General features: G+C 49.2%; 1 protein-coding gene across 1 annotated transcript in view; it reads right to left on the bottom strand.

Moving 5' to 3' along the window:
* Positions 1 to 19,835, bottom strand: part of LOC146809033 (lens fiber membrane intrinsic protein-like) — a 97,669-nt gene extending 77,834 nt beyond the window's left edge. The window contains exon 1 of the mRNA XM_085615838.1: positions 19,652 to 19,835. The gene's annotated coding sequence lies outside the window, so the exon portion shown is untranslated. The remainder of the gene's footprint in view (positions 1 to 19,651) is intronic.
* Positions 19,836 to 26,342: the final 6,507 nt, after the last annotated feature.

Below are 26,342 nucleotides of genomic sequence, written 5' to 3'. Positions count from 1 at the left end.
CTGTGATGCCTACTCCTCTCATCAGTTAACATTGGGAATTTCTTATTAAACTTTTAAGCTGCAATTCCTGATTAGAAAGGAGTTGCACTGTCATGTGTTATATCTTTGGAGTGGTAATGATAAATCCTTTTTATTGGTAAATCTGGAACTAACATTACTATTTTGGAAATACCTTTTTTAGAAAGTGTCCAAACAAAACACAGTTTATGCCCTAATCCCCCCAGCACATCTGGGAAGAAGCATACAAAAGCGACAACAGAATGAATTATGGGTATTGATAAAAAGCAATTATTTCACAAAGGAAAAAATTATATATTTTCCCCTACGTGGGAGCCTAGTCCCCTGGTGTTACTTAAGAACAATTTCCCCACTCACTGAGCCTTCCTTAATTCTTTCACGTCTCTTTTTTATCTCTTTTTTATATAAATATATAGATCTTTTCATGACACAAAAAACATTGTACATACAAAACTCAATAATCCAAAAAAACTCCTAAACCTTTCCATATCCATCCATTTTAACCCAGTTGCAACACAACACATATATATAGGCAATCAGAGGGAAGGTAGTCCTTTCTACAAAACAAACTAGAGGGAAACTCCCCCTCTACTCCGTCCATTTATTGTGTGTGTTATTACATTACTTGAAAATCTGAAACCGCCATTTTCACTGACTGTGCGGTCTAGTTGTTGAAACTGGGCAATATAAAATGGGACGCTGCGCGAACACGCTCGGCCCGAGACAGTGCAGTCAGCCTCACCTCTGCTCGTATGTCTAGCTGCTATTTTGCTTACTTTGCACAGAATTGAATCAGCACCAGTTACGTTTTAATGAAATATGTCCTGCTTTTACTCTTCCTTTTTAAATATTTGCTCTGTTTTGAATTTGTTGTGTGGTGGGGAGGCGGGAATCGAACCCTGAGTGGGAGGCATCCGAGTTGAAAACCTGAAACCACCATTTACACTGACTGCAGTCTAGTTGGTAAAACTGGGCAATATATAACGGGACGCTGCGTGAACGCGCAGCGGGCGCGCGCAGCTGGCCCGCCAAAGGCGCACCTAAGGCAAGCCCGTCTGCGCCCGTCAGCGTCCCGGATGCGGCTGGTGCCGGAAGTGCTGCCGGTTGTCCACTAAACGACATTAATCGCATAAGTTACTGCAGAGCAAGGCTATTTGACCTCAGCAAGTGTGTGAGCTGCCGCTCCCACCTTTCTCTTCAGCCAGATGCCAACTTCCTTGTCTGGAAACACTGCAGTTGGGTGGCTTTTCCCCCCTACAGTGAGACGCGTGTGGGAACTAAAGTGAAGTACAACCCTGGCACCCACTTAGATCAGAAGCACGGGGCAGGGAGCCAATTGAGGGCTTTCCTACAAAACACCCGGTTGGTAAAAAAACACGAGCTTCAGCGTTATGACCTTCTAATCGACTTAACGCCCGATATTATGTTTCTAACTGAAATGTGGTTAAACGAAGGCTCTAATCCCACCATTGCATGTGCTATCCCCCATGCTACCAGATCCTAAGAAAGGATCAGCCAGGGTGCAGGGGTGGAGGTGTGGCTCTAATTTTCAAAAACACTTTTACTTGCTCCACGCTACCTACTGTGGAGGTTGAGGGGGCAGAGGGCCTGGCTTCCTTGTCGCTGTATTTGCCCACCAACCTGTTGTGGGCGTAGTAAAATACCGGCCTCCTGGTCCGACCGGAGAGTTCACTGAGTCCATTAGCCACGCTATCGCCCCTATTGCCACTAAATATAGACACTGCCTGGTACTTGGGGATTTTAATATTCACATGGACAAATCAGCGGAACTTGAGCATACTGGGCTGTGTGAATCTCTATGCATATTCAATTTGGTCCCCTATGTCCTCCTTCCTACCCAAGAAAGGGGTCACATTTTAGACCAGATCTTCTCTAATGCCAAGATAGAGATGGACGCCCCCTTCCTATAGTACGGTCGGACCATTTTCTGCTCGGGTTTAGAGTATGTAAGAAATCAGGTAGCTCTCAATCATATTGCAAGCCTCGCCCCATCAGTTTTAGATCCTTTCACCAGTTCACCCCGGAGACATTGTTTAGTGCACACCCGCTAAACCCAATCCCTCACAGTGGAAACCTCGAGAGTGATTTGCTCTCTTTGGAGAACTGGCTACAGCTTCACTCTTTGGAGCTTGCCCTGCCTACCACTTTGGCAGCAAAAGCCAGCAGAGCCTCAGCCCCTTGATTTACGGAGGCCCTCAGAAAGCTAAAAGTGCCTGCAAACGCCTTGAGAGAGCGTGGTGGTATAATTTCAATCCCGTGGACAAAACCACTTACAAACTGGCCCTGAAAGTCTACTACAGTAAAGTCCACAAAGAAAATAAACTTTTCTTCTCTTTTAAAATCGAACGGGCCAGGAATAAAAGTAAAGAACTCTTTAAAATCGTAAAAGACTTCTCGTCTCCTAATGCAATGAACAGCCCTTTTACCCCTACCAGTGATTGGACTAACCATCTTGCATGCTATGTCTATGACAAAATCAAAATTAGCCAAGATTCTTTCAAGGCGCTGCCCCAGGCGATGGAAGTAAACACTGGGCCTCTTCCCCCCGCCAACCCTAAAATAGGTTTTTCCCTCACTCAGTTTCCTTCTATCCCTTTGGATAAGTCTCTTGAGATAATGAAAGCGCTTAAGTCCGGCTCACCCTCAGACCTATGCCCAGCAAAAGTACTGGCATCTATTGCCGAGGTGATTAACCCAGCCGTCAACCTGCTTCTGAATACCTCTCTGCAAGAGGGGCAAATGCCTGAGAGCTGGAAGAACGCAAAAATTCTCCAGTTACTAAAGAAACCCGTGGCAGACCCATTGGTGGCCGGTAATTATAGGCTGATATCATTGCTGCCCTTCTTTTCCAAGGCTTTGGAAAAATATGTAAATTCAGTTACTACGGAATATATGGAAGCCAACCATATACTTCAGCACAGTCAGTCGGGTTTCAGAGCTAACTTCAGTACTGAAACAGCCTTATTAGAAGTCTCTGAAACTATTAAAGCGACACTAGATAAAGGGGGTAACGCGGTACTGGTATTGCTGAACCTCTCCGCGGCCTTTGATACCGTGCCCCAAGACCAACTCTTGTGTAGACTCCAGGACTGCCGCATTGGTGGCACGGTACTCAGGTGGTTCACCTACTTTTTAAGAGACCGTCAGCAAATAATCTGGTCCTCTCCCTTTGCGGCTCTCATCCCCCTTATGAAGGTAGGGGTACCACAGGGTTTGATCCTGAGCCCGACCCTTATTAATGTGTATATGACCCCCCTTGCACTCCTAGCTGAGGAACAAGGTGCAAAAAGCATCATACACCGATGACACGCTATGCTGTTCACCTGTGACAAGGGTGCCGATGTTAGAGCCAGTGAGATAAACGCCTGTTTGATGGAGGTGTTTTCCTGGCTAAGACGTAACCAATTAAAGTGCAATACGGAGGAATCGGAGATTATTTTTTTCTGTCCTAATCCTTGTAAAGCATGGCGCCAATGGTGGCCCCAGGATATGTCCCCCCATTGTAACCTCAGTAAGCACCGTGAAGAACCTTGGGGTCAAGTTAGACAATGACATGTCCATGAAGGCTCAGATTAAAACTGTTGCCGGCACCTGCTTCGGGCTGATGAAAATGTTAAAGAATTTTTTTCCCTTGCTTCCGGTCTCACACAGGAAGACTGTAGTCCAGGCCCTGATTGTATCAAGGCTAGACTACGTCAACGTCCTGTACCTGGGCCTCCCTGACTATCTACTAGGTCGCTTGCAGGTGGTCCAGAATGCGGCGGCCAGAGCTATTCTCATGGTGGGTGCCAGAGCGCGAATGTCTCCCCACTGGCTACCGGTCCAGAAGAACATCCATTTTAAAGCCCTGGTCCTGGCCTTTAAGGCCCTACATAATACGGGTGCTTCCTACATTAGGAAAAGGATTCAGCACTATGTCCTGAAACGGGCGTTGATGTCCTCAGCACAGATTTCGACGACCATCTCTAAGTTCTCCCGCTCCCGCATCGGTGGTCGCTCCTTCCAAGTGATGGCCTCTCGGCTATGGAACTGCCCGCAACTTCTCTTAGACGGGTGCAAGATCTCCTCACCTTTAGGAGGCAACTAAAAACCTGGTTATTCCAACTTTAGATCTAGGCCTATGTGTTTTCATGCAAACTGTCTGTCTCGTGGTCCTTTCAGCGCCGGGACACTCTGTGGAGTAGGCGCACCCTTTACAAGTACCTATTTACATTACATTACATTACTATATAAATATTTTAATTCCTTGAACTCCTCCTCTTTTTCTGGTCAACGTGTTTTGGCCCACTGATTCAGGCCTCATCAAGACATGGGTAACAAAACACAACCAAAAAACAAGAAGGTGCATCAAACTGCCAGGGGCATGTGAAAATTGATTTATCCACTCCTCTGAATCTTTATAGATCCCCTGCAATGGGTTGCCAAGTCGAACACTTCGATATCAATGCACAAAGAGAACTTCCCATCCATATAAATCAGATTTCCAGCCAGCGTATCTTTAAATTACATTCCTTCTGCTCTTAAAATTCTTCAGAGAAGCATTCTACTCTCCTATGCTCCTACGCGGGCGGTCTCATCCTCGCAGCTGCCACGAGGATGGGACTGCCCGCGTAGGAGTATACCTGATTTATACGGCTGAAAGAGAGCTGGACTCTGCCTTTCAACCAAATTGATCTCCAATGGCTTTTTGGCTTGCCTCCTGTTGCTTGAGACTCAGCGCTATCAAAGTCTCTACCCCTGCTCCTGTGCCTGGTCCATTGGAAGTAGACCCAGATACTTGCTCAGAGCAAGTGGCTCATCTCCATTCTACATGTAGCAGAACCGGCACACCCACCTTGTTGCGGGAGTAGAATTGGTGCATCGCTCTCAGAACCAAAGCATGTTCTCCAGAGCCCAATGTATCAGAACCAATCATTTCCGGTGCAGCGGTGTGGAGAGATCGACGCATTAACTCAACTGCGTGGAGAAACCCGGCGCATTGCACTCGGAACCAACGCATCTCGGCTTCGGCACTTCATTTTTGGAACTGACACATTACCATCACTGCATGGAGAAAATCGACATTTCACCTCGACTGCAGGCATGCCATCGATGCATCACTTGTCTACACTGCGCATCCTGCTGTTGCAAGGAATTTTGTTCACCAGGCCTGCGTGGGTCCTGTAGATGACCTCTGCTCCATCACAGTTGGCCTGAACTGTGATTTTGCCCCAGTACAGCGTGACCAGATAACCCCAATAGGTGCTTTTTGCTTCTAAGCACTGAGAACACTTCCATTCTTTAAAACGTCTTATCTCAACTTGTACTCAATGGATTTTTTTGTGGTTTTGGTCTTGATGTATTTATACAATTACTTTTTTTTGTCCTCATCGCACCATCACTTTTTTGCTGGTACAGCTCACATACCACAATGGGAGAGAATTAACCTGTCCACACACAGATATTGCTGTTCCACAGTAGTCCCCCTCGACACCAAGAGAAGGATAGGGAAAAAAATAGGGACCTCCAGGAAACATGGCTTAACCATTAGACCCCCTTATTTGTTGCCAATTTAGGTAATACGCCCAGACCCTATCCAAGCTTTGAGGGTCTCTAGCTATATCGATCTGGCATATATACTTGATATTTTTAAGACAGTCAGTTATGAGTGGTACATTTGCAGATTTCGGGAGCCTACATCTCCCCCGGCTCACCACCAAAACCACAAAAAACCAAATTTCATTATCAGAGGGTTTGCCTGCATACCTGCAACCCGACTAAGGCCCGAAAATATAAGTTGAGGGCTTACCTCGATATGGTATCCTGTAGCCTCGCTAATAAAGTTGCACACCGATGTCCAATAGGGGGCAATCATTGGGCATAGCATGAACATATGTATGTCACCTGCCGCTGGGAGCTTACACTTTGGAGATCCAACATCTTTCCCTGTGACTTTTGAAAGCTTTCCTGGAGATCAGTATACCCTATGTGTGGTAAACAGATGAATTCTCTTAAGTGAGGCAGGTTTCACCACTGCACATAATGTGGAAAAGGATACTTGCCATATTTACCTTAGGTTTCCTTACACAATTCCCCCTTCCCACGTTGTAGATATATCTGGCAAGTTCCTATCCTCAGCTTCTAAAAAGGCCCAATACTTCCTTCTTAAAGGGGCTGTCCTTCATCACCTGTTCCAACCATTGCTCTTCATCCTCTTCAGCCCACTCTTGGGTGGCCCACAAAGATCTCAGCTGATAATATTTTAATCTTGTGCAAGCCCCTAACACTTCCCACTTCACCAAACCTGAATCTGCTCTGAGATCTACCCAATGTCTATGACCTGCTGCTGCTTTTAAGGGTTTACTGAGCTAGTCTACCAAAAAGTCTGGGGTGCACGGGGAGTCCCAAATTGGTGCCGAAGCCATTTAATAAGGGATACTGAACCTCTTTTGGAAATACACCCATGCTCTTAATGCCATTTTCAACACCTTCAACCTGACCTTTTTGAAGTATTTTGAGTCGCCATATTTAAACAGAAAGTGGCTCTGTCGCAAATTCCAAAGCATTGCCCCATATAATTTACCCATTGGAGATCTATCTAGTGTATTAGCTAACATATGGAAGTTCTTAAAATGGAAAGTATAGCAATACATCAATACATCAACAGATCAGGAAGAGCTAGACCCCCTGTCCCAGACTTTCTCCTCACTTTTTTCCAGGATATCCTAGGTCCCTTCACAGCCCAAATAAAGCTCCAAATTTCCCCTTGCAATTTAGCTATGTCTTCTGTCAGGAAAGTAAGGGGTATGGAGGTAAAGAAAAAAGTGTTTTGAGGGAGAATAATCATCTTCATGAGATTTAGTCTACCATAGATGTTTAATGGGAGATTAGCCCATTTAACCAAGAATCTCTCCACCTCTTTATTTATTTATTTATTTATTTGAGTTTTATATAGCGCTGGCTAGACCCGTAGGTATCAGAGCGCTTTACATGAGAAACAAAAACAGCGAGTTACAAGGAACAATAACACAAATAACGAATTACAAGTTACAATAAATTAAACAATTGTTGCACAGTCAATGCAAAGAACGTGGCAAATCGGAGGGGTGAGAAAAGGCAAAGGGGGACAAGAAAAGGATTGTGAGAGAAGGTGAGAGGAGAGAAGGGAACCTGAGTGGGGGATGGGGTTAAGACAGTCCAGCAAGAAAAGAGAAAAACGTTCGGGGGTCATCATGGGGAGTTAGGAGGGAAGGGGGAAGGACGGAGGTCAAACAAGATGGCGGATCAGGGTCGCGGGAATCGACGAAGACCAACACCAAAATGTCGGTGTGCACAAAATTCGAAAATCCTGAGAGAAAGACCAGAGAGCAGGATTAAATTTAGTAGAGTCAGAGGGGGGCGAAGCCACAAAACCAAAGGTGGATGGAAGGCTGTAGAGGGCGTGTACAGGCTCAGGATCACGGGGCATCGGTGTCGACGATCCGCAAGGCGAAGATCCGGTGAGTCAGTTTGGGGGTTAGGGAGCAGTCTTGGAGAAAAGGGAGGCAGCAGCGAAGTCCGGTGGGGGGGGGGGGGTGCACCTCTCTGGTTCAGGAAGGAACGCCAAAACCCAGGAGCGTCATACCACTGCGCTTAGTAGATTAATCACCACTGTACCCTCTGTTCCTGGGAAGGACTCTCGAGCCCAGATGTTAGATCTGAGGCGAAGCACACCATAGCAGACGGCCAGGATGGAGGGAGGCAGCCAGGCAGTAGCGGGGACTGGGAGAGCGAGCCCTCCCCTGGGTCGGAAGATAGTAGGCAGGAATTCAGGAGCACAGGACCAACAGCGCTATGGCACTCAGTCGATACTACCCATCGCGGCAGGGATCAGGCGTCTGTGCAGAACGCTACACCCAACCTGAAGAGCAAGGGGACAGTCCGGAAGGGTGAAATCTCGCCCCTGAACACTCAGCCGGCATCTGGAGTTATCCGATTAAGCCTTAGGTGTCAACGATCCGCGGCGATTCAATCTGAGGGAGACAGGAGGAGGAAGAATAGCAGCAGAGGGAACGAGGACTGCCATGCTCCAATGGCTGGCTGGGTAGGTGACAGCCGCGGGAGAGACCTGAGCCAGGCTCCTCTATAGCCGAGCCAAGCGGCTCCACCGGGCATCAGCCATGTCGTCTCGAGGTCCGCAGCAAGAGCAAAAGATGCAGTTCAGAGTCCGGAAATGGGAGACTTAAGAAAAGAAGTCATGGGTGAACCCAGGTGAATAAAAAGGGGTCCTAGTTGGGGAAGAATTCCGGGTAATAATGGGGATTTAAGCCAAAAACGGCAATCCCTGGCCGGGAGCTCCCGGCCGGAGCTCATCACCTGACCTCTTGGCTGACTTTTTTCCAGTTGACCCTCATTTGAGATTTTGCCCCCTGACTGATCTGTCCCTGGTACCAATCGATCACTTCAGTTTTGTCCCTATTAACCTTACATCCCGATATCCTGCCGAAACCATCAGGCCTCGCCATCAGACTGGATATTGAAGATTGTGGATTTGTTGTATATACCACCTTATCGTCTGCATATAGGGCTAGTTTAACCTCCATACCAGCTGTCTTGAAGGGGATTATGGTGGTAGCTGCTGTAATCTGATGCATCTGATATACAGGTTAAAAAGTAGGGGAGATAGGGGACATCCCCGTCTAGTGCTCCTACTAATGTGGAACCAGTCTGAGAGCTCTCCATTAACCAACACTCCCCCGATGGGGAGCCTATTAATGCCTTGTACTGCCTCTTATTACATTTTAGGGAGATCCAAAACATTTAAGGGCTTCCGAAAGTTATTCTCAGCGCACCCTGTCGAAGGCTTTAGCTGCATCTACCGCTGCTACCGTTAATCGCAATTTCTGGGCTTCCGCCATATCGATGACCCCCATCATCAGATGTGTAAGCTTGTTTAACTGCCGCCCCGGGATAAAACCCCTCTGATCTATGTGGATAATGCTCTTGATAAGCAGCGCCACCCTTGAAGCTAATATCCCTGAAATTATCTTATAATCCACATTCAGTAGGGATATTGGTCTGTAGGATTCTGATTTTGCAGGGTCTTTATCAGGTTTTGAAACTGGGACCACAGTAGCCTATGACCAAGATGCCAGAGCTTCCTCTCCCTTTAAAAAGGGGGTTTGCTTTTCTATGATAGCCTTAGACAGCTCTACAGGAAGACCATCTGGTCCAGCGATTTTCCCACAACACATTTTGCTACATTGTGCCAATATCTCCTCCTCAGTAATCTCCGACCCTAATAGGTCCACTTGCACCCTTGCAATTTTTGTAAGATCTAACTCCTTTAACCAGGTCCATATTGGCTCCTTTCCAGGCTGTAGATCCTTTTCATATATCTCCAAGCTTCCGCTCTAATATCTGCATTGGTGTTTAAGAGCACCCCGGTCTCAAAGTCTATCAGACCCTGTATCTAATTCCTGTCTCTATCTACCTTGGCCTTCCAAGCCAGAAGAGAGCTGCACCTCTCACAGTAGGTAAAATGCTGCAGCTCACTGACTTTCTATCTGTCCTGGGTTCTTTTTTCTAGCAGAGCCTCATATTCTGCTTTGGAATCTTCTAAGTTCTCTGTGGATGGTTGATACCCTAGGCAATCCCTCTAATGAGGCTCTCTGGAGTTCAGCTTCTTTCATTTTAATTTTTGCCTAAACCCCCTCATCTCTCATCCATGTAGCTCGCCTCTTTCCTATCGTTATAGCACTTATTATTGCCCTTAGGTACGCTTTATACAAGTCCCATACTATTTGTACTTTGGCAGAATCTATTTTTTTGATAAGCCAATAAATAACATGCTCATACAAAATAGAATATTTTGACATTAGAATATTTCATACTATAGAAATGAAAATACATTAGGATTGTGTTCAGTCATCGTTTCCTAAAATTCATTATTTTTCTAATTAATGAGAAATGCATACTTCTTATTAAATCCAACAATGGCATAGAGACATACATACATTGATCGAGAGAGTCAAAAGGTTGAGGCCCAAAAACAGAACACTATACCGTGGAGAGTGCCAAATGATCAACCATGGCACCCCATATCTTAATACTGAGTCTGCGTTTTTGCAACACCTTAAGAGCATACAGACTATATTCTAAATTACATATGCCATATAGCCTTCATCTCCACATTTCGAAAGATGGTGGTTCTTTTTGCCGCCACAGTGACGCTATACATAATCGGGCCACAGACACTGCTATGAAGATTAAATATCTGAATTGATATATCTTGTGATCAATCATTGAGCCCTCCAGAACTCCCAGTAACATAACTCACGGTGTAATTGTAATCTGTGCCCCAGTAATTCCAGTCAAGAAGGCCTCCATCCCACTGATCAGTTGCCTCAACTCTGGGCAAGCGAAAAACACATGCAGACTATCAGCCTGATCCATCCCGCATCGTGTACACTTGCCACATCGTTTAACCCGCCCCATTGTGAGATTTTAGAAGAGGTGTAGTAAGGGTTAAAAATGGTCTTGTAATGCTGTGTTTTTAGACTGGAGGATATCAGAATCTTCTCGCCCAAAGCGATGGAGTTTTGTAAAATGTCGCCTCCCTGAGATAATCTAGTGTTCCATTTAAGATTTTGTGCCTCCAGATCATCTGGCTGTACTTCAATAAGAGCTAGATATAAGACACCAATCTTCCCGTGCCCCTTAACTGCCTCTATCAGGTTATTTTTTTGGGCTAAACATTCTACATCTATTTTCTTTTGTAAGTAATCCCAAATCTGTAAATATTTAAAGAAGTCCGTTTTGGGCAGTTCAAATTCCTCGGCCAGAGAGGTATAAGACCGGACAAGGCTATTATCCACTAGATCCCCCAAGGTGGCTTTACCCTGTCATCTCCATCCAGCCATGGTGATGTCCCAAAAAATGGATGGGAATAATGCTGAGGCAGAGGTGGGCGTATAATGGCTGATCCTACCAATCTGCAGGCGCCTCCGAACCTGCTGCCATACCTTATACATAGCATGGACTACCTTGAAACAGATTATCTTATAGTAACTAGGTTCTAGATTTTAAAAAAGCCCCTTTCAGCTACTTCAGTTTCTCCCTCACCCACCAATAAAATTCTCATATGCTGGAGTAGACATGCCCAGTAGTAAAACATAAAGTTAGGTACTGCCCAGCCCCCGCGAGATCGTGGTAAATTCATATATTTCATTGCTCGTCAGGGTTTACCTTGTGCCCAGATAAAGCTGTTGCAAATAGATTGCAGTTTCTGATGTTGCTTCCAACTAAGTTCCAAGGGAACTGATCTAAAGTAGTACAAAACCTTGGGCAAAACATTCTTTTTTAGAACATTGCATCTTCAAACCATTGAGAGATGCAAATCTTCTATTCTATCCAGCTCTCTTTTAATTTTCCGCAGCATGGGATCCCAGTTAGCAAGTACCATTTTGTCCAGGCATGCACTAATTCGGACACCCAGATATGTTGCCTCTTTTGTAACCCTAGGATAGCTGAAAGATGCTTGGTTTGTACATATAATGTGAGTTTTAGCTATGTTTAATTTGTAGCCAGAATCTTGCCCAAATAAAGTTGATAACCGTTCAATCTCTGGCAGTGCTAGGGCTGGGTCTGGGCAGACAACAGCTATGTTGTCAGCATATGCTAGGACTTTGAACTGTTCCCGTCCATACTGCAACAGTTGTATACTTAAACTGTTCTCCAGTAAATTCAAAAAAGGATTAATAGAAAGAGAAAATAATATAGGCGAGCATGGACAGCCTTATCTATTCCCTCTTGATATTGACACTAAATCAGATTCAAACTCAAGCGCACATATTTGAGCCATGGGTGATATATACATGGTTCTAACTGCCCTGACAAAGCCACACCCAAAGCCTTGCCAGTGCATAGTTGCCCACAAAAATTCCCAAGAGACACGGTCAAATGCTTTTTCAGCATCAAATAGCACTACTCCACATGGAGCTTGCTTAACATTGGCTGAGTCTAGCAGGGTTACTACCCTGCTGATGTGGTTGACCGTGGCTCTTCCTGGGATAAAACCATGTTAATGGGCAGAGACTAAGGAAATAATCTTGAGTCACGTAGCTAGAATTTTTGTGTATATTTTCCCATCACAGTTTAAAAGCAAAATAGGTCGATAGGGCCCGGGTAGTGTGGGGGGCTTATTTTTTTTTTTTTTTTTAAATGATGATATTAGCTACATCCAAGGATGCATGGGCATACCCTTTTTGTGCTTCCTGGAACGTAGTAAGCATATCTAGTTTCTCTGGGCCGGCAGCCCTGCCTGCAGCTAGAGAGTTGACAACCTCCGCAAGCTCCTCTAGCATTATGGGCTCCTCCAAATACCTGCGATCTTCTAAACTCAGAGTCCTTCTATGTGAATCCTTAAAGAAGGACTCATGTCTCTCATAGCCACTTTGGTCCTCAGTATATAATTCTTCATAGAAAGCCCTACAAACTTCTAGGATCTCCACTGGTGTTTCGACTAATCTCCCAGCTGGATCTTCAACCGCAATAATTTCACTTTTAGCCTCCTTACATCTAATTTTCTTTGCCACGCATCTGCCCGTTGAGTCCCCATATTCATAGCATTCCCTTCCAAAAAGATGATATTTGTTAGCATTATCCTTAGTCCATTGCACATTTATCCTGGCCTTACAGCGGGCCACCTCAGTTTGCACCTGAGTTATATCCAGCTTTCCCTGCAGAGCTTGCATAAGACTATACTCTGCCTTCTGAAGGTCCTCATATAAACCCTGATTTAATTGCCTCTGAGTTTTTGAACATATAGGCCAAACCTGAGAATTTCCCCCCCGAAGCCCTGCTTTTAGTGCATCCCAGACTATAATGTGGGTGGTGGAATTCCAATTAGTAGAGAGAAATTGGTTCAGCCACTTCTGAATGTGACTTATAAACTGTAGCAGTAACTTCCTATCAAATGAGAAGGACCCACAGGGTCGTACCAAGCCATGCATTGCAAATTTTAACAGCAAGGGATTATGATCCGATGTGACTCTGGGGATAACCTGTATATACGCATTCACAATATGTGTTTTGGTTACAAAAAAATGATCTAATCGAGCAAGCTTTTGGTGTTGGTAGTGTGTTTACCCAGGATCTGGATATTTTAATTTTGCCCAGACATCAGCTAAACAATGATCATATAAAAGTTGCTGGAGGGCCTTGAAAACCTTAGGTTTTTGACCAGTAGGTATATCTCTGCCGGCAGATAGAGTAACATCTTCTGGCTGGATGTTGAAATCCCCACACAGTATCAATGGGGAGGGCCAGGAAGCCAGCTCTGAATTGAGATAGTCTAATGTCTGTGCTTCGTCAAGATTAGAACCATACACAGAGCATATTACAAAGTTTCTATTGCCAGCTAAGCATTCAGCTATCGCCCACCGGCCATATTTGCCAGCAAGAACTCTACCGGTGGATTGAATATTGGATTTAGCAAGGATTGCCACACTTCTTATAATAGAACCTTGCATTGTACAAGCTACAAGCGTATACCCTATCTCAGATATCACTTTGTGTTTTCCCCAAGGTATATGTGTCTCTTGGAGGCACACAACATCTGGACACATCCTTCTTATTTCCTGCGCCACTCTTTGCTGTTTAGCCCTGTCGTTGAGGCCACATATGTTAAAAGAACAGATAGACAGTTTATCCACCGTCATCCCACCATAAATTGCTCTGAGGGTAGACTCTACCCCATCCAATTGAACATCACATATATGTAGACACAATCCTTAGATTCTGTTTGATCTACTACATTTATTGGCTTATTTTCAATTTAACCCCCACACAACCCCACAGCAGTCTCACCTCTCACAGAAAACCCACCCAACCCGCCCCAGCGCTTCCTCTGCCAGCGGAAGCCCCCACTCCCACCCCAATAATAGTGGTGAATAGACCCATAGGCCTTGGGTGATGGAGAGCGGCAAACACCATCCAATATCCCCCCTTCCTCCCAAATTCACCCAACCCAGTATGTGTAATAGCAAAAGAAAGAGAGCACAGCACAATGCAAAGAGAAATAAAGGAAAGAAAGGAAATTACCCCCAAAAACAAAAAGAGAAGAATACAACCACAGACAGCAATACCAAACCCAGCCTCATCTTCCATCACCTGTGCCCCTTCTGATCTTTTCTAACATTAATCAGTTTCCTAAGACTTAATACCCTGTACAAATTCTTTGGCCTTGGCCGCGGAGGTGAAAAATTGGGTTTTATCTCTGTATCTGATGTTAAGTTTGGCAGGGTTGAGAAGAAAATCTTGAGCTCCCTTGGTCTGAAATGGAGTAATCAACTGTCACAGCTGCCACATTTATTCAACAGTCATGTGAAAATAATCTGGCCGAACAAAGAACTCAAACCCTTTCCCCCTTCTCTTCCTATTTGGCCACGCCAGATCATACAGGCCCTATCTAGACAAAAAATTGGATAAGCAGATCAAGACAGCTCTGGAACTGGGGGCGGGTGGCTAGATCCAGAGCGAGTGTTCTACCGGAAAGGAAACCAGTGAGCCTGGTCCATTGTGTAAGTTCAGGAAAGGCTTCTGCAAAGAGTTCCACAATGAATTTCCGGGGGTCAGAGCCTTCCGAGACCTCCGGTAGGCCAAATACTCCTATGTTGTTGCTGCGGAGGCGATTTTCCATGTCCTCAAGCTTCCATGCCATATTGTTCTTCTGTAGCACCAAAGTATCAGTGGTGGCTTTCTGAACAATCATCTCATCTTCTAATATGGAAATTCTGTTCTCTGCTTCGGTTATACTTTTGGCAATTTCCGAGCAGGATTTAGCCACTGGGATAATGAGTTTTAGAGCTTACGGCAGGCGCCTTGTATTTATTTGCTTTCCACTGGGGTTTCTTCTCTGTGTATCATTATGGTCTCTTATATGACAGAGAGGGAGATATCTTCTGGGTGCGCTGATGATTGTCCCGTTGTATCCCCAGGGTCTGTTACCAGGTTGGAAGAATAGGAGTAGTCCCATAAAAGTGCCACAGCTAAATTCCCCTGATCCCCAGGGTCAGATATTGATATCTTTTTCCATACAGTGCCGGTACACGACCCCACAGTTGGATTTCCTGGCACTTCCTCATGACAATTGTGCGCTGCTAGTCTCACTCCATGGACTATTTGGTGATCCCCTCAGGATAGTTCCAGCATTTGCAATGACTCATCTTTCGAAGAGTTGGAGGGGCCTGATAAGGAAAAAAAGTGCTCACCAGCATCGATCTCGACCTGATTCACAGAGTTAATAGCTTGCCCATCCATTGACTGACACTCGCCCCTATCTGACTTAGTGGTCTCCACAATTGGACTAGCGGCTATTAATTCATGGAATTTCTCCCCGGGTACTATCTGTGCCCAAGGTGTTTGCCCCCCCCAAGCAAACCAGTCCCCCCTGGAGTTGGTATTGAGGAATTAATAGTTATTGAGTCCTGCCCTCCTGTGCCATCTCCTGCCCAACATCACTATTAGATGCAGAATTAGCACCCGCCTCAAGACCAAAGTCACCCGGGTTGTCTCAGCTCACCTCATTTAGCCGTGCAGCCCCGACAGCCTCTTCCAGCAGCCGCTCCTCCTGTTTAGTGATGGTGCGCTTTCCTTTCCTGGAAGAGAGGAAGATCGCAGGAGTGATTTTCTTCGACGGCCTAGCAATCCGGGTTTTTTCAGTACTCAGCCCATTCTCACCGGCAGTAGCCGATCGTTGTTTCTCTTGTTTCTCTTTCGGTGCTTTTCCTAAACCGAAAGAGTCTCCAGCCATATGCGTCTTGGCCCCTCGGGAGTTCTTTGCCGGCATAGCTGTTGGGGACACGCTGTGTTTCAGCCGGGAGCAGATGGAAACCACAGGGGAGGCTCAGCGTCAGCCGGGTAAGTGGGACCACACACCACTGGAATATATGTATATCCCTCAGCATTTCTTGCTTTACCAAAGGGGGTTAAGCATTATCTTCTATTCATTGGAATTGGCTGAGGCACCAGCTCCGAAGCAGTCCGCTGTGCTCAAGTGGGGCGTGGGGACAATGATCAGTTGCGAGCGCTCAATTGGCCGACATGGTGGACGCCATCTTTCCACTGGCAGAATATCTGTTAATAAGTAAAAAATCAGCAGTTTTATCTGCCAAGCCTACAACCACCTCCTCATCCAACAGTATGGTTCTATTGAGGGTCCACCTTCTCTGCCCCAGCTGTTTACTGTCATTTAAATATAAGACCACCGAGGAGTGATCCGAAAGTACCGTGGGGACATGGACAATTGACTATACCTCATCGTTTAGAGCCTGGTCAACAAAAAAGTAGTCTAAGTGCAAATGATGGCCATACTTTTTACTATAGAAGGTAAAACCTCTAGCTGCCCCATCCTACTGTGCCAGATGTCTAATAAATTTATTTTGACCATCATGCACCTTAACCTACGGGATGTCTTAGGGGAGCTTGTATGCGTTGTCCTTGATGTTCTATCCAAGTCATGATTTAGGATAATGTTAAAATTCGCTCCAAAGATGATGGGAATCGTAACCTCCAAAAGACTGGATTGCAACTTCTGGAGTGTGTCTGGCATATCACTATTTGGGCCATATGAGGTTGCACACACAACCAGCCTGTCCTGAATCCCCAAATTAGTCACCAACCATTTGCCAGAACTATCTAAATCATATTTCAGTAACTTTATTCCTGATTTATTTCTTATGACTAACGTCACCCCTCTGGTGCTTCCTCTATGATCTGAGCACAGTACATCCTGGACCCACCTTAATTTACTAAAGCAGGACCTGCACTCCTCCTGCTCCACATGAGTCTCCTGAAGAATTATAATGTGTGCCCCACTATTTCTAAGATACTCCCCCACCATTGCTAGCTTCCGCCTAGATCTCAACCCGTTCACATTCCAGGTAGTAATTTGAACTTTTCCTTCCTTATTCATTGTCTTGTGCCCACATACCCCTCTCCCTGCAAGCTACCTTGCTTAACCTTATGTAGCATGCACTCTCTGGAATAAATTTTTACAATTACTGTCTATTTTTCTATCCTGGTGTGGAGTCTTTTTGAGGTGTTTTCATTGTGTTACTCTGTGTTGTGTTGCACAAATACTTTACACATTGCCTCTTTAGAAAAGCCTGACTGTTCTGTGCCAAGGTACCAGAGGGTGAGCACAGGGTATCTTTTAGTGTATCTGGCCTTCCCTGACTAGTTTTGTGGTTACTGCTTGGATAGGGTGCATACCTCTGCCAACCATAAACCCTGGGGCATATCTGTGGGAATGGGCTCAGGACAGCCCTGCAAGTCACCTTGTTGCGCTGTCCGACGTCAAAGTGAAAGGGCAGAAATGCACTGTATCTATGGCACACAGCACATTCTAACGCTCCCCCCTGTGCTGGCACTGTTTCTGCAGCCTAGTGCCAATGCAGGCACCCTTGCACCATTGTTCTACTTATTATATTTTGTTTTACAGTTTTGGGCTTGTATTACCCATGAATCACTATGCTATCATAAGTGAGTATGTGCCCGTGACTTTAGTGTTTCCTAATGCACATGCCATATTTACTAGCAGTGTGTTGGTTGGCACAAGTACAGGCATAGTGACATTATATGAGGCATTCAAATAGATCATCCTTCCCTCTTGCTTCAGCCCACCCTGTATGCCTTCAATATTGGTAAAGCTTATTAGGTTGTGAATCTGCTCCTCAAGTCAAGTTTAACTTGTAGCTCCTCCCTCAGTTGCAAGACTCTCATGCCTGCATTTGACAGAAGGCTTTGGACATGAGATTGCATATATGAGAAGAGACTCCATTGACTTTCTGTATAAACTGCTGCCAGTTCTTCATTCTGACCTGGTCCATGGAGTTTTAGAGCAAATGTCCCACGAGCAGCGGCTCCTCTTTCACAACATGTAGTTCAGGCAAAATGAATGTAAATGTTCTCACATGGTCCTGGCAGACAGATGGCTGGCTTGCAGGAGTGGGTGGCTGTTTCCAGTGAAGGAATGAACTGGACTGAAAACCCGTAAAATGGCTACCATGAGATGAATTGTTAAAAGCTGGCTTTCAGAAATGATGACTGCTCCCAGTACAGTGCTCAGGTGACTCAGGAATGTAGGTAGGTCGCTTTCCTACACACTGGTAGTAAGGCAGTGACGTTGGCAAGCTGAAAATATATATTTCCGGTCTTATGAAGTCATTTCCATGTGAGGAGAGAGTGTCTCTGTGATGATTTGTTTCGTGCTGTGATGTGCATCGGCAGGACTAGAATAATAATAAAAGTGAAAGCAGGGAAAATGTGTTTGTGTGTGCCCACCCAACGTTATTAAAGAGAACTGTTGGGGAGCTGAGCGCTCAGAAGAATCATGTTGTGATGGGCATCAGTAGGAAAGGAACAATAATAAAAGTGAAAACAGTGAATATGTGTCTATTGTGTGCCCACCCAATGTTACTAAAGAGAGCTGTCGGGGAGCTGAGTGTAGTATCCAGCTGGATACATTCTAGTGTTTAGCCTGTGATGTAAGACACTCTACACCCACCCACCACAGGCGTCACCAGTCAGGTGACCCTGTTAATAGAAGGGGCAGGGCGCATGTGCCCTGGGCCTGTTCCAGTATATTACTAATGTGTCTGCGTGGTCCTTTCATCTAGCATGTGGGCCTAGGGCCCAAGACACCACAATGGCGACGAGGCGGGTCTGACCCCATGTGCCCACTGCACAGCCCTTCCTTCATCTCTGTGGGGAGGAAATGAACCAAAGGATACGCCCTTCCCCACAGGGCAACCTCCAGCGAGGGCAGAGAGGATCCGGCTAGGCACCATGATGCAGCCCTCTGCCGTCATGGAAGAGTGAACGGAGACTGGTTGTCTCCTGCCCCATCGATTCTGGTGAGAGCAAGAACCCCCGGCGATGTCAGCAATGTGCCCACTGCCACGCTCAGGCTGTCACTGCCGAAGTCAAGTGGCCCTGTGACCCTCACCGCGCGGCGCCAGGGAGAGCCGTCCCACCCCACTGAGCAGGACGTTATACAGCCCACTCTGACTCTGGCCGGGCGAGTGTGTGGCGGAGGCTGGCACAGAGAAGCACCACGACCTGGCAACACGACCTGGGACCATGCTCCATGGTCCGTCCCCTGTCAGGAACAGGACGGCTACTGTGGCCCTCCAGGCAACAAGCGGCGCAATGGAGTGGACACTGCTGCCGTAAGGATCGGAGGTCAGCGCCTGCGACCTCACCCAGGAGTGTCGACGCTCCCGCGACTTGCCCCCACACCGAGGCCCAGGTGTTAAAGTGGAAGAAGAAACACAGCTGAAAAGCCCCAACACTGTCCGTCCCCATTCCAGCATCCTCAGCACTGCTGCCATCTGCGGAACGATCTCATGTTTGGGATAAGCGGTGATCGCGGAGCCTCCTAGAGTACACTGAGACCCTCCCGCATCGCACTACCACTTGCCCACAGACTAAGAGTAGCACCAGGAAGTGAAAGGAGCGCCTGCAACTGAGGCGCCCTGGTGCACCAAGAGAGAGTGGGGCCGACATCAGGCCATGACCCCACATAATGTGGCACCCATAAACTACCGCCGCCAGCAAACAGTACCGCCCCCACAACCTACCCTCACCTCACCTCGCATGCTGTGCACCGAGATGTCCCTGCAACCAAGGCTCATGGCCTCGCAGAGTGAAGGAAACTGCCTTAGTCTGCAATCTGCCGCCCACGGTTACACCCCGCCACACGAGGAAGGAGTCAGCCAGCACCTCGGACTCTCCTCATCACATTGCCAGTCCCAAAGAGGCCTGTCTGCCTCCCGGCCATTTTTCTGCTATGCCGGTGTTCGAAGAAATACGCATGCGCGCATGCTTAGGGGGAGCGCATAGCCGAGGGGAGCAATCCATTATGGAACACCGGCCTGAAAGGAAACACTACGGGGCCTGCTGGAAACACAAACGCTGCACTGCCACCTAGTGACCCTCGAGGAATATTGCACCACTCAAGCAAAAGCACTGTTCACAGTGATATGACCCACAATACTGGAGAAGAGGTATGTTTCTGGACACATTAGTCATCCGTGGCCCAAAGAGAAAAGACCAGCGAGTCATCCCTCCCAGACAGCCTCCAGACAAAGATCTTAGGTGACAGAGGGACAAGCGCTGAAATGAAAGGAGCCAGAAGTGCCCCGTGCTTAAGAGAATCAACAACCACCAAGAAGCATGGATTGCAGCCTGTGACAAGGCACTAAAGCACGACGCAGCTACCGAGAGTCCAGTAGAGAGGGTGCGCACCGCCCCCTGAGACTGCAACCCAGAGGCTGCTGGCCATTAGAAGTGGTCACAGCATGCACCCTGCGGACTGTCTAGCAGGCTGAAGTAGAGAAACGGAACCCCTGCTGAGAACCAAGAAACCCCAATGCGGGCCCCGGGGGAAGTGAAGGTCGCAGACCAGTCTTCCCCCGGGGTATTCGCGCAACGGCCGGAAGGACATGGTGGGGGTGGGATTATAGGAAGGAAGGGGGCGGGAGTTGGGAGGGTATTTAGGTGTCAGGAGAGGAGTATCCGGCCTCTTCCTGACACCTGAGCACCACCGGGAGGGAGAAAAGAGTTTGTGGTCGGGGTTTAGCGTTATCGTCTCGGTTTGCGATGTCCCTGGGAGAAAATACGGCGCGGCGGCTGGCTTGGCCGGGAGGTGAGCGCGGGACCGATCGGCCGGGTGCAGAGTTGCTGCCGGGCGTGTCCAGCAGGCGCAGGCCTGGAGTGTCGCGCTGAGGGTGGCGCACGTGCGCGGAACGAGCTGCTGCGGCAACCACCGGAACGTTGAAGGTGGCAGGTAGGGAGGGGGCATCCTGAGCGGGGGAGAGGGAGCGGGAGCCGGAGTCCTGCCGCGTGTCCGCCGGCTGGTTTTGTGTCATGCTGCCTTCGCTCGCAGGGTGGGGGGGGGGGCGGTACTGGAGCCGGTGCGCGCGTCTGCTGGGGGCCCTGTAGTGCGGTGGGCGGGTTGCGGCGGGGACGGCGAGATCGGCTGCGTCGCGCATCGGTGGCGGGGTACCAGGTTTCGAGCCTCGAGGTCGCGCCCCCATCTTATGGTTCTGGGCTCCTCTCTTACCCACCATGCGGGAATGTGTAGCTTTGTGAGGCGCTCCGGTGCCCTCGGGTTGAGTTCGCGTATGCATCCTGTAATTCCGGGCAACTTATTTAACCCCTCGTGCCTGAATGGGCGATGTACGCACGGAGCTAAGTAAAGCGCTCCAATACCTTCGGGTCGAGTTCGCGCTCACGTCCACATCCGGGGATTCTGGGCAAATAACTTAACCCCCCCCTGCATGACTGGGTAATCTGCCCACGGAGCTCTGTACAGTGCTCCAATGCCTTCGGGTCGAGTCGCACTCGGTAGTTATGCCAAAAACGATAAATACCAAAAAAAAAAAAAAAAAAATTATATATATCTATCTATATGTATATACAGCTTTGCGGTGGTGTCTCGCTTTCGGTGCCATTCCATCCCGGACACATTAGTTCATAGCAGGCATCGCGCAAATTTGGGCAGGCCAGGGTTTGTGGGTACTCTTTATTGGCGAGGCACGGAGCCGGCAGGAGAGCCCCCATGCGGCTATCCACTACCAGCGGCAAGCTGTAGGTATGGGCCCACCGATTCTTAGCCCTTCACCATTTATTTTGTTTATGGTGCACTGGGGGCCACCCGGAGGTTTCGGCATAGGAGGGTGGGGGGGGGCAGGTGACGGGTTGCTGTCTAAGTCGGTCGTGCTGCGAGGGGTGTCTAGGACAGGGGTGAGGGACTGCCAGCGTGGCATGTGGCCCGGTGGTGCTTGGGCCTACCTGGTTGCGGCGACCCAGTGGGGGGGGGGGATCCATGACCAGCGCATAAGGCTGGCAGATGGGGGTAATGCCAGCGGAGCGCACAACGGCTCTGAGACGCTGGCCAGAAGCAGTAGGGGGGTCCGCGGCGGCCTGCCCTCCTTCGAGGGATTCGCGCATTGAGGACTACAACCGTGTGATCATTACCAAGTTTTGAGTATGTGCGGTGTGAAGGGTGGCATGGAAGGTGTTGGGGGGTGAGGATGGAGGACTGTGACGGTGTGCGACGGAGTGGGAGTTGGCGGGCCGGATGCAGTGCGATAGACGGGGATGTCTGATGGGGCCTTGAGTGGGTGCGGGGGGGGGGGGTGTTCGGGTAACCAGTCCAATTTGTTCTTTGTTTCAGGCGAGGGCACCTAAGACGGAACTCTGAGGGGGATGGCAGCTTCGCTCAGGAAAAGGAGGTCCCGGACGGACACTCAGGTACATGAATTGGGGGTTAAGGTCTTGGAGTTGTACTGGGGAGGTTAGGTGTTCACGCCCTGGTTGTCACCGGGTGCTCACGTGTCAGTGTATGCAATGGTATTCCTCAGTAAGGTTGAATTGGGGGTCAAATCTTGGAGTTGGGACTTGGAAGATTAGGTTCACGCCCGTGTTGTCACCGGGTGCCCATTTATCAGTGTATGCGATGGTATTTCCTTCAGTAAGGTGGGGACAATGCTGGGGGCCTGGGAAACCCAAGGTCCAAATGACGCACAGCGGGTCGGCTGGGGAGTTCGTGGTGATACCAGCAAGGAGAGGGCATTACGTCAGACGGAGGGAACTTTGGGGGCCACGCGAGGAGAAGGTTTGGGTTTCGAACGGCCGATGGGGATATCAGGCGAACGTAAGGCTGGCTGCCAAAGGGTGGCTTGTCCCTATTTGCCGTGTTTAGCGGCTGTTTGCCATGCTTGGAGGTTGACTTTTTGAGCTGGGGGTGCCAATTGACGCAAGTTGTGGCTATCGGTCTCGGACACATGGGGCAGCATGTTGAAGGGCGCGGCCCAGGGACAGCTGGGGGTCTTTATCAGATGGATGGGGGTGCCGGGCTGGAACGGTGGTGGACAGGTTTACGGTCAGCCCGAACGTAGCTCGACTTGGGGTGGTCTTTCTTCGCCGTAATAGTCAACCGCTACCCACAGCTGGGAAGGCAGGCAAGAGAATTTTCTCGGCACTTCCGTTGATGGGCAAGTACTCAGACGAGGGGGGGACCTGGAGGGAGGGGGTGTGGGTTTTCGGGGGAATTTTTTCCAAAGGACAGGTCACGAAGCCCTTGGGGGTAGGCAGGGGCCTGGAGGTCCTTATCGAAAAGTTGGAGGCCATGGGTCCATGGCACCATTTGACTCACATGAGGCGAATATGCGGAGGCAACGGGATTGCCGGACTGACGGTGCAAACTGGGTGGGGGCTGAGGTCTTGAAGAAAGGCGGGGCGCCGAGGCCGCAGTATCTGGAGCGCGAGCGTCGCGAAGCGTGCCGGGGGGCAGGGTTATACAGGGGGGACTTGCTGGGGAGCGGGACTGGTAGAGGTAGTTTGCTGGCCACGGGACAAGATACTCACCGTTCGGTAGGCATCGCAGTAAAGGAGGCTGAGGGGATGCGCCGGATGGGGTGCTGGTGAGACGGCGACGGCTGGGGCCGCTGCTTAGGGGACCCAGACAGGGTTAGGGGGTTTTCGGGCACGGCACGATGCGTTTGGGGTGGAGATGGTCACCGGGTTTGTAGTGGGGCAGTAACTTGAAAGCAGAGATTCTGGCTGACAGGATGCAGTTTTTAGTCGGGGGCGTGGAAATATGTTGTGTGTCGGGAGTAAGGAGCCAACACAGTGACACTGCTGACAATGTGGCGTTTTCGTCAAGGGCATCTGGGAATATGGTAGTGCAGGGCACAGGAGCCGCACTGCTATGGTACCGGTGGGGCGGCAGACACTGGTGCGGGGACTGGGGTGACGGGCGTTTGTGCATGGCTTGTCTGGGTGTAACTGGGACACGACGTTTTCAAAATAGGGCAGCGTGGGGCTTGCGGCGTAGTGGAGAAGGTAGTGTAGGGGTGCTACAGGCTATTCAGGTTTCGTTCGAGGGCTGGGCCGACGGGAAGTGGCTCCCTTAAAGAGAGGCACGATTCTTCCGCCTGAGGGCTGGCACATAGGTGTCATCAGGAGGGCTGTTCGGGGGTGGAGGAGGAAGTCGGTGAGTGGGGAGCTGGCAGTGTAGTAGGGTGTGTGGTGCCGTTATAGGTCAACGTAGGGGTTGGGGGGGTGTTTTTTGGAGAGACTGGGGATGGACGGGACAGAGACATAATCCAAATGGGACTAATCTTTCTTTTTTTACTACAGGTAAGGGGAGTGGCCTGGGATCCAGTGTGGTCGCATGGACAGGCGGACATTCTCCCGAACGTTGGGCAGCCACAGAGGCGACATGGCGGGTGTACGGCTGTCCTCAGGCGGGGAACGCAGTCATTTGGGATGTTTGATGATGGAGGGGGAACAGTGCATTGACTCAGGGTGAGCGTTGCGGCCAGTGAGAGTGTCTGTGTCATACGATATGGGAAATGGCTCCACGACCAGCAAAGGCGCTGGAGAGACGGTACTTAGGCAAATGGCAGGTCTGGTTTATCCGAGAGGCATGGCGAGGGATATGTTTCAATCACTCGGAATTTAGGAGGTGGGGTAATGGGAGGCACTGCGCCTTGCACTGAAGGGTCTCTGGGGACGTTTAGCATGCTTACAAGGAGATGGCCTGCAGCGAGGGGGACGGTTTGAGGGGAAACTGGTGGCCTGGTTGGGGATGGGGCACTTTCAGGGCTGGGGGATGGTCCTGGACACGTTTCTTGTTTGTAGGGGACACTGGCTTTATGGGTGGATGGTCGTCCACCGATGGTGCCTTGCAGAGAATGGAGTAAGGGTGGATGGTCATCCACCTAGGTTGCCTTCCAGAGGAGGGAATTATTGGGGGCTGTTGAACATGCTTCAGGGCTAATAGCGCTCAGGTAATGGGGTCTGTTGGAGGGGACACGGGGCGATTTTGGTCTTGGTTTGGGGATGGAACACTTTTCATGGATGGGGTTTGCCCTGGAAGTGTAGCTTGTTTGAAAGGGGCACTGGCTTTGTGGGTGGATGGTCGTCCACCTTTGGTGCGTTGCAGAGAATGGAGTAGGGGTGGATGGTCGTCCACCGATGGTGCCTTGCAGAGGAGGGATTTTTGGGGGATGTTGAGCGCGCTTCACAGCTAATAGCTCTCAGGTACGGGGGACTGTTGAAGGGACACGTGGCGAATTTGGTCTTGGTTTGGGGGTTGGAACACTTTCATGGATGGGAATTGCCCTGGAGATATAGCTTGGTTGAAAGGGACAATGGCTTTATGGGTGGATGGTCGTCCACTGTTGGTGCCTTGCTGAGACTGGAGTAGGGGTGGATGGTCATCCACCGATGGTGCCTTGCAGAGGAGGGATTCTTGGGGGATGTTGAGCGCGCTTCACAGCTAATAGCTCTCAGGTACTGGGGACTGTTTGAAGGGACACGTGGCGATTTTGGTCTTGGTTTGGGGGATGGAACACTTTTCATGGATGGGGATTGCCCTGGAAATATAGCCTGGTTGAAAGGGACGATGGCTTTATGGGTGGATGGTCGTCCACCGATGGTGCCTTGCAGTGGATGGACTTTGAGGGCTGTCGCACATGCTTACAGGGGAATGGCCCACAGTTCATGGGCTATTGGAGGAGGCACAGGTGGTCTTGTCTGGGGTTGGGACGCTCTTCAGGGATTGGGGATTGGCCTGGACGGTTACCGGATTGCAACGGATACTGGCTGTACGGGTGGATGGTCATCCACCGGGGGGGGGCCTTGCCGAGAAGGGAGTTTGGGGGTCAATGGACCAGGATTACAGGGGAACGGTCCGCGTTTGAGGAGACGGAGGGAGGAAGACAGGGAAAACAGTTTCGTTTCAGGGTCCTACACCCATGCTATGGTGTGTGCACTGGTACAATTTTGTCACGGACGGGGTTTGTTTGGTAACTGCTCCTTAGTGACACAGGACACAGTTTTCAAGGGTGGATGGTCATCCACCTGGTGCCTTGAGGGGTGGGGAAGGCATTAGGAACGCACCCTGGGGGGACAGGTAGTCCTATTTCGAGTCTGGGGTATCCCGGCAATAGTGAACTTTATAGGGGACGCAGGTTTAGGGGATGGAGGGTCATCCACGGGGGCCGCAAGGTAGACTGGATGGAGGCGAAAGGTGCACTAGCACTGGGGGGTGGGGCAGGGAACCGCCCTCCGGGGGTTTCCCTGGTTGGCGGTACTTTGGAGGGGTGGGTAGTCACATACGGGCGGATCCACCCCTCGGGGGGGGAGAACGGTACACAGGTGACTGATAGCGGGCGCGGGAAGCAATGACCAATGAAGGAAATTACACAGAGGATGCTTGGAGGGCAAGTGAAGGTGAGAATGGGGAGAGGAAGGAGGTCACCGAGTGA

This window comes from Triturus cristatus, chromosome 7, assembly GCF_964204655.1.
Source record: "Triturus cristatus chromosome 7, aTriCri1.1, whole genome shotgun sequence".
NCBI lineage: Eukaryota > Metazoa > Chordata > Amphibia > Caudata > Salamandridae > Triturus > Triturus cristatus.
The sequence above is the reverse complement of the archived record's forward strand: the minus strand, read 5'-3'. Positions and strand labels throughout refer to the sequence as shown.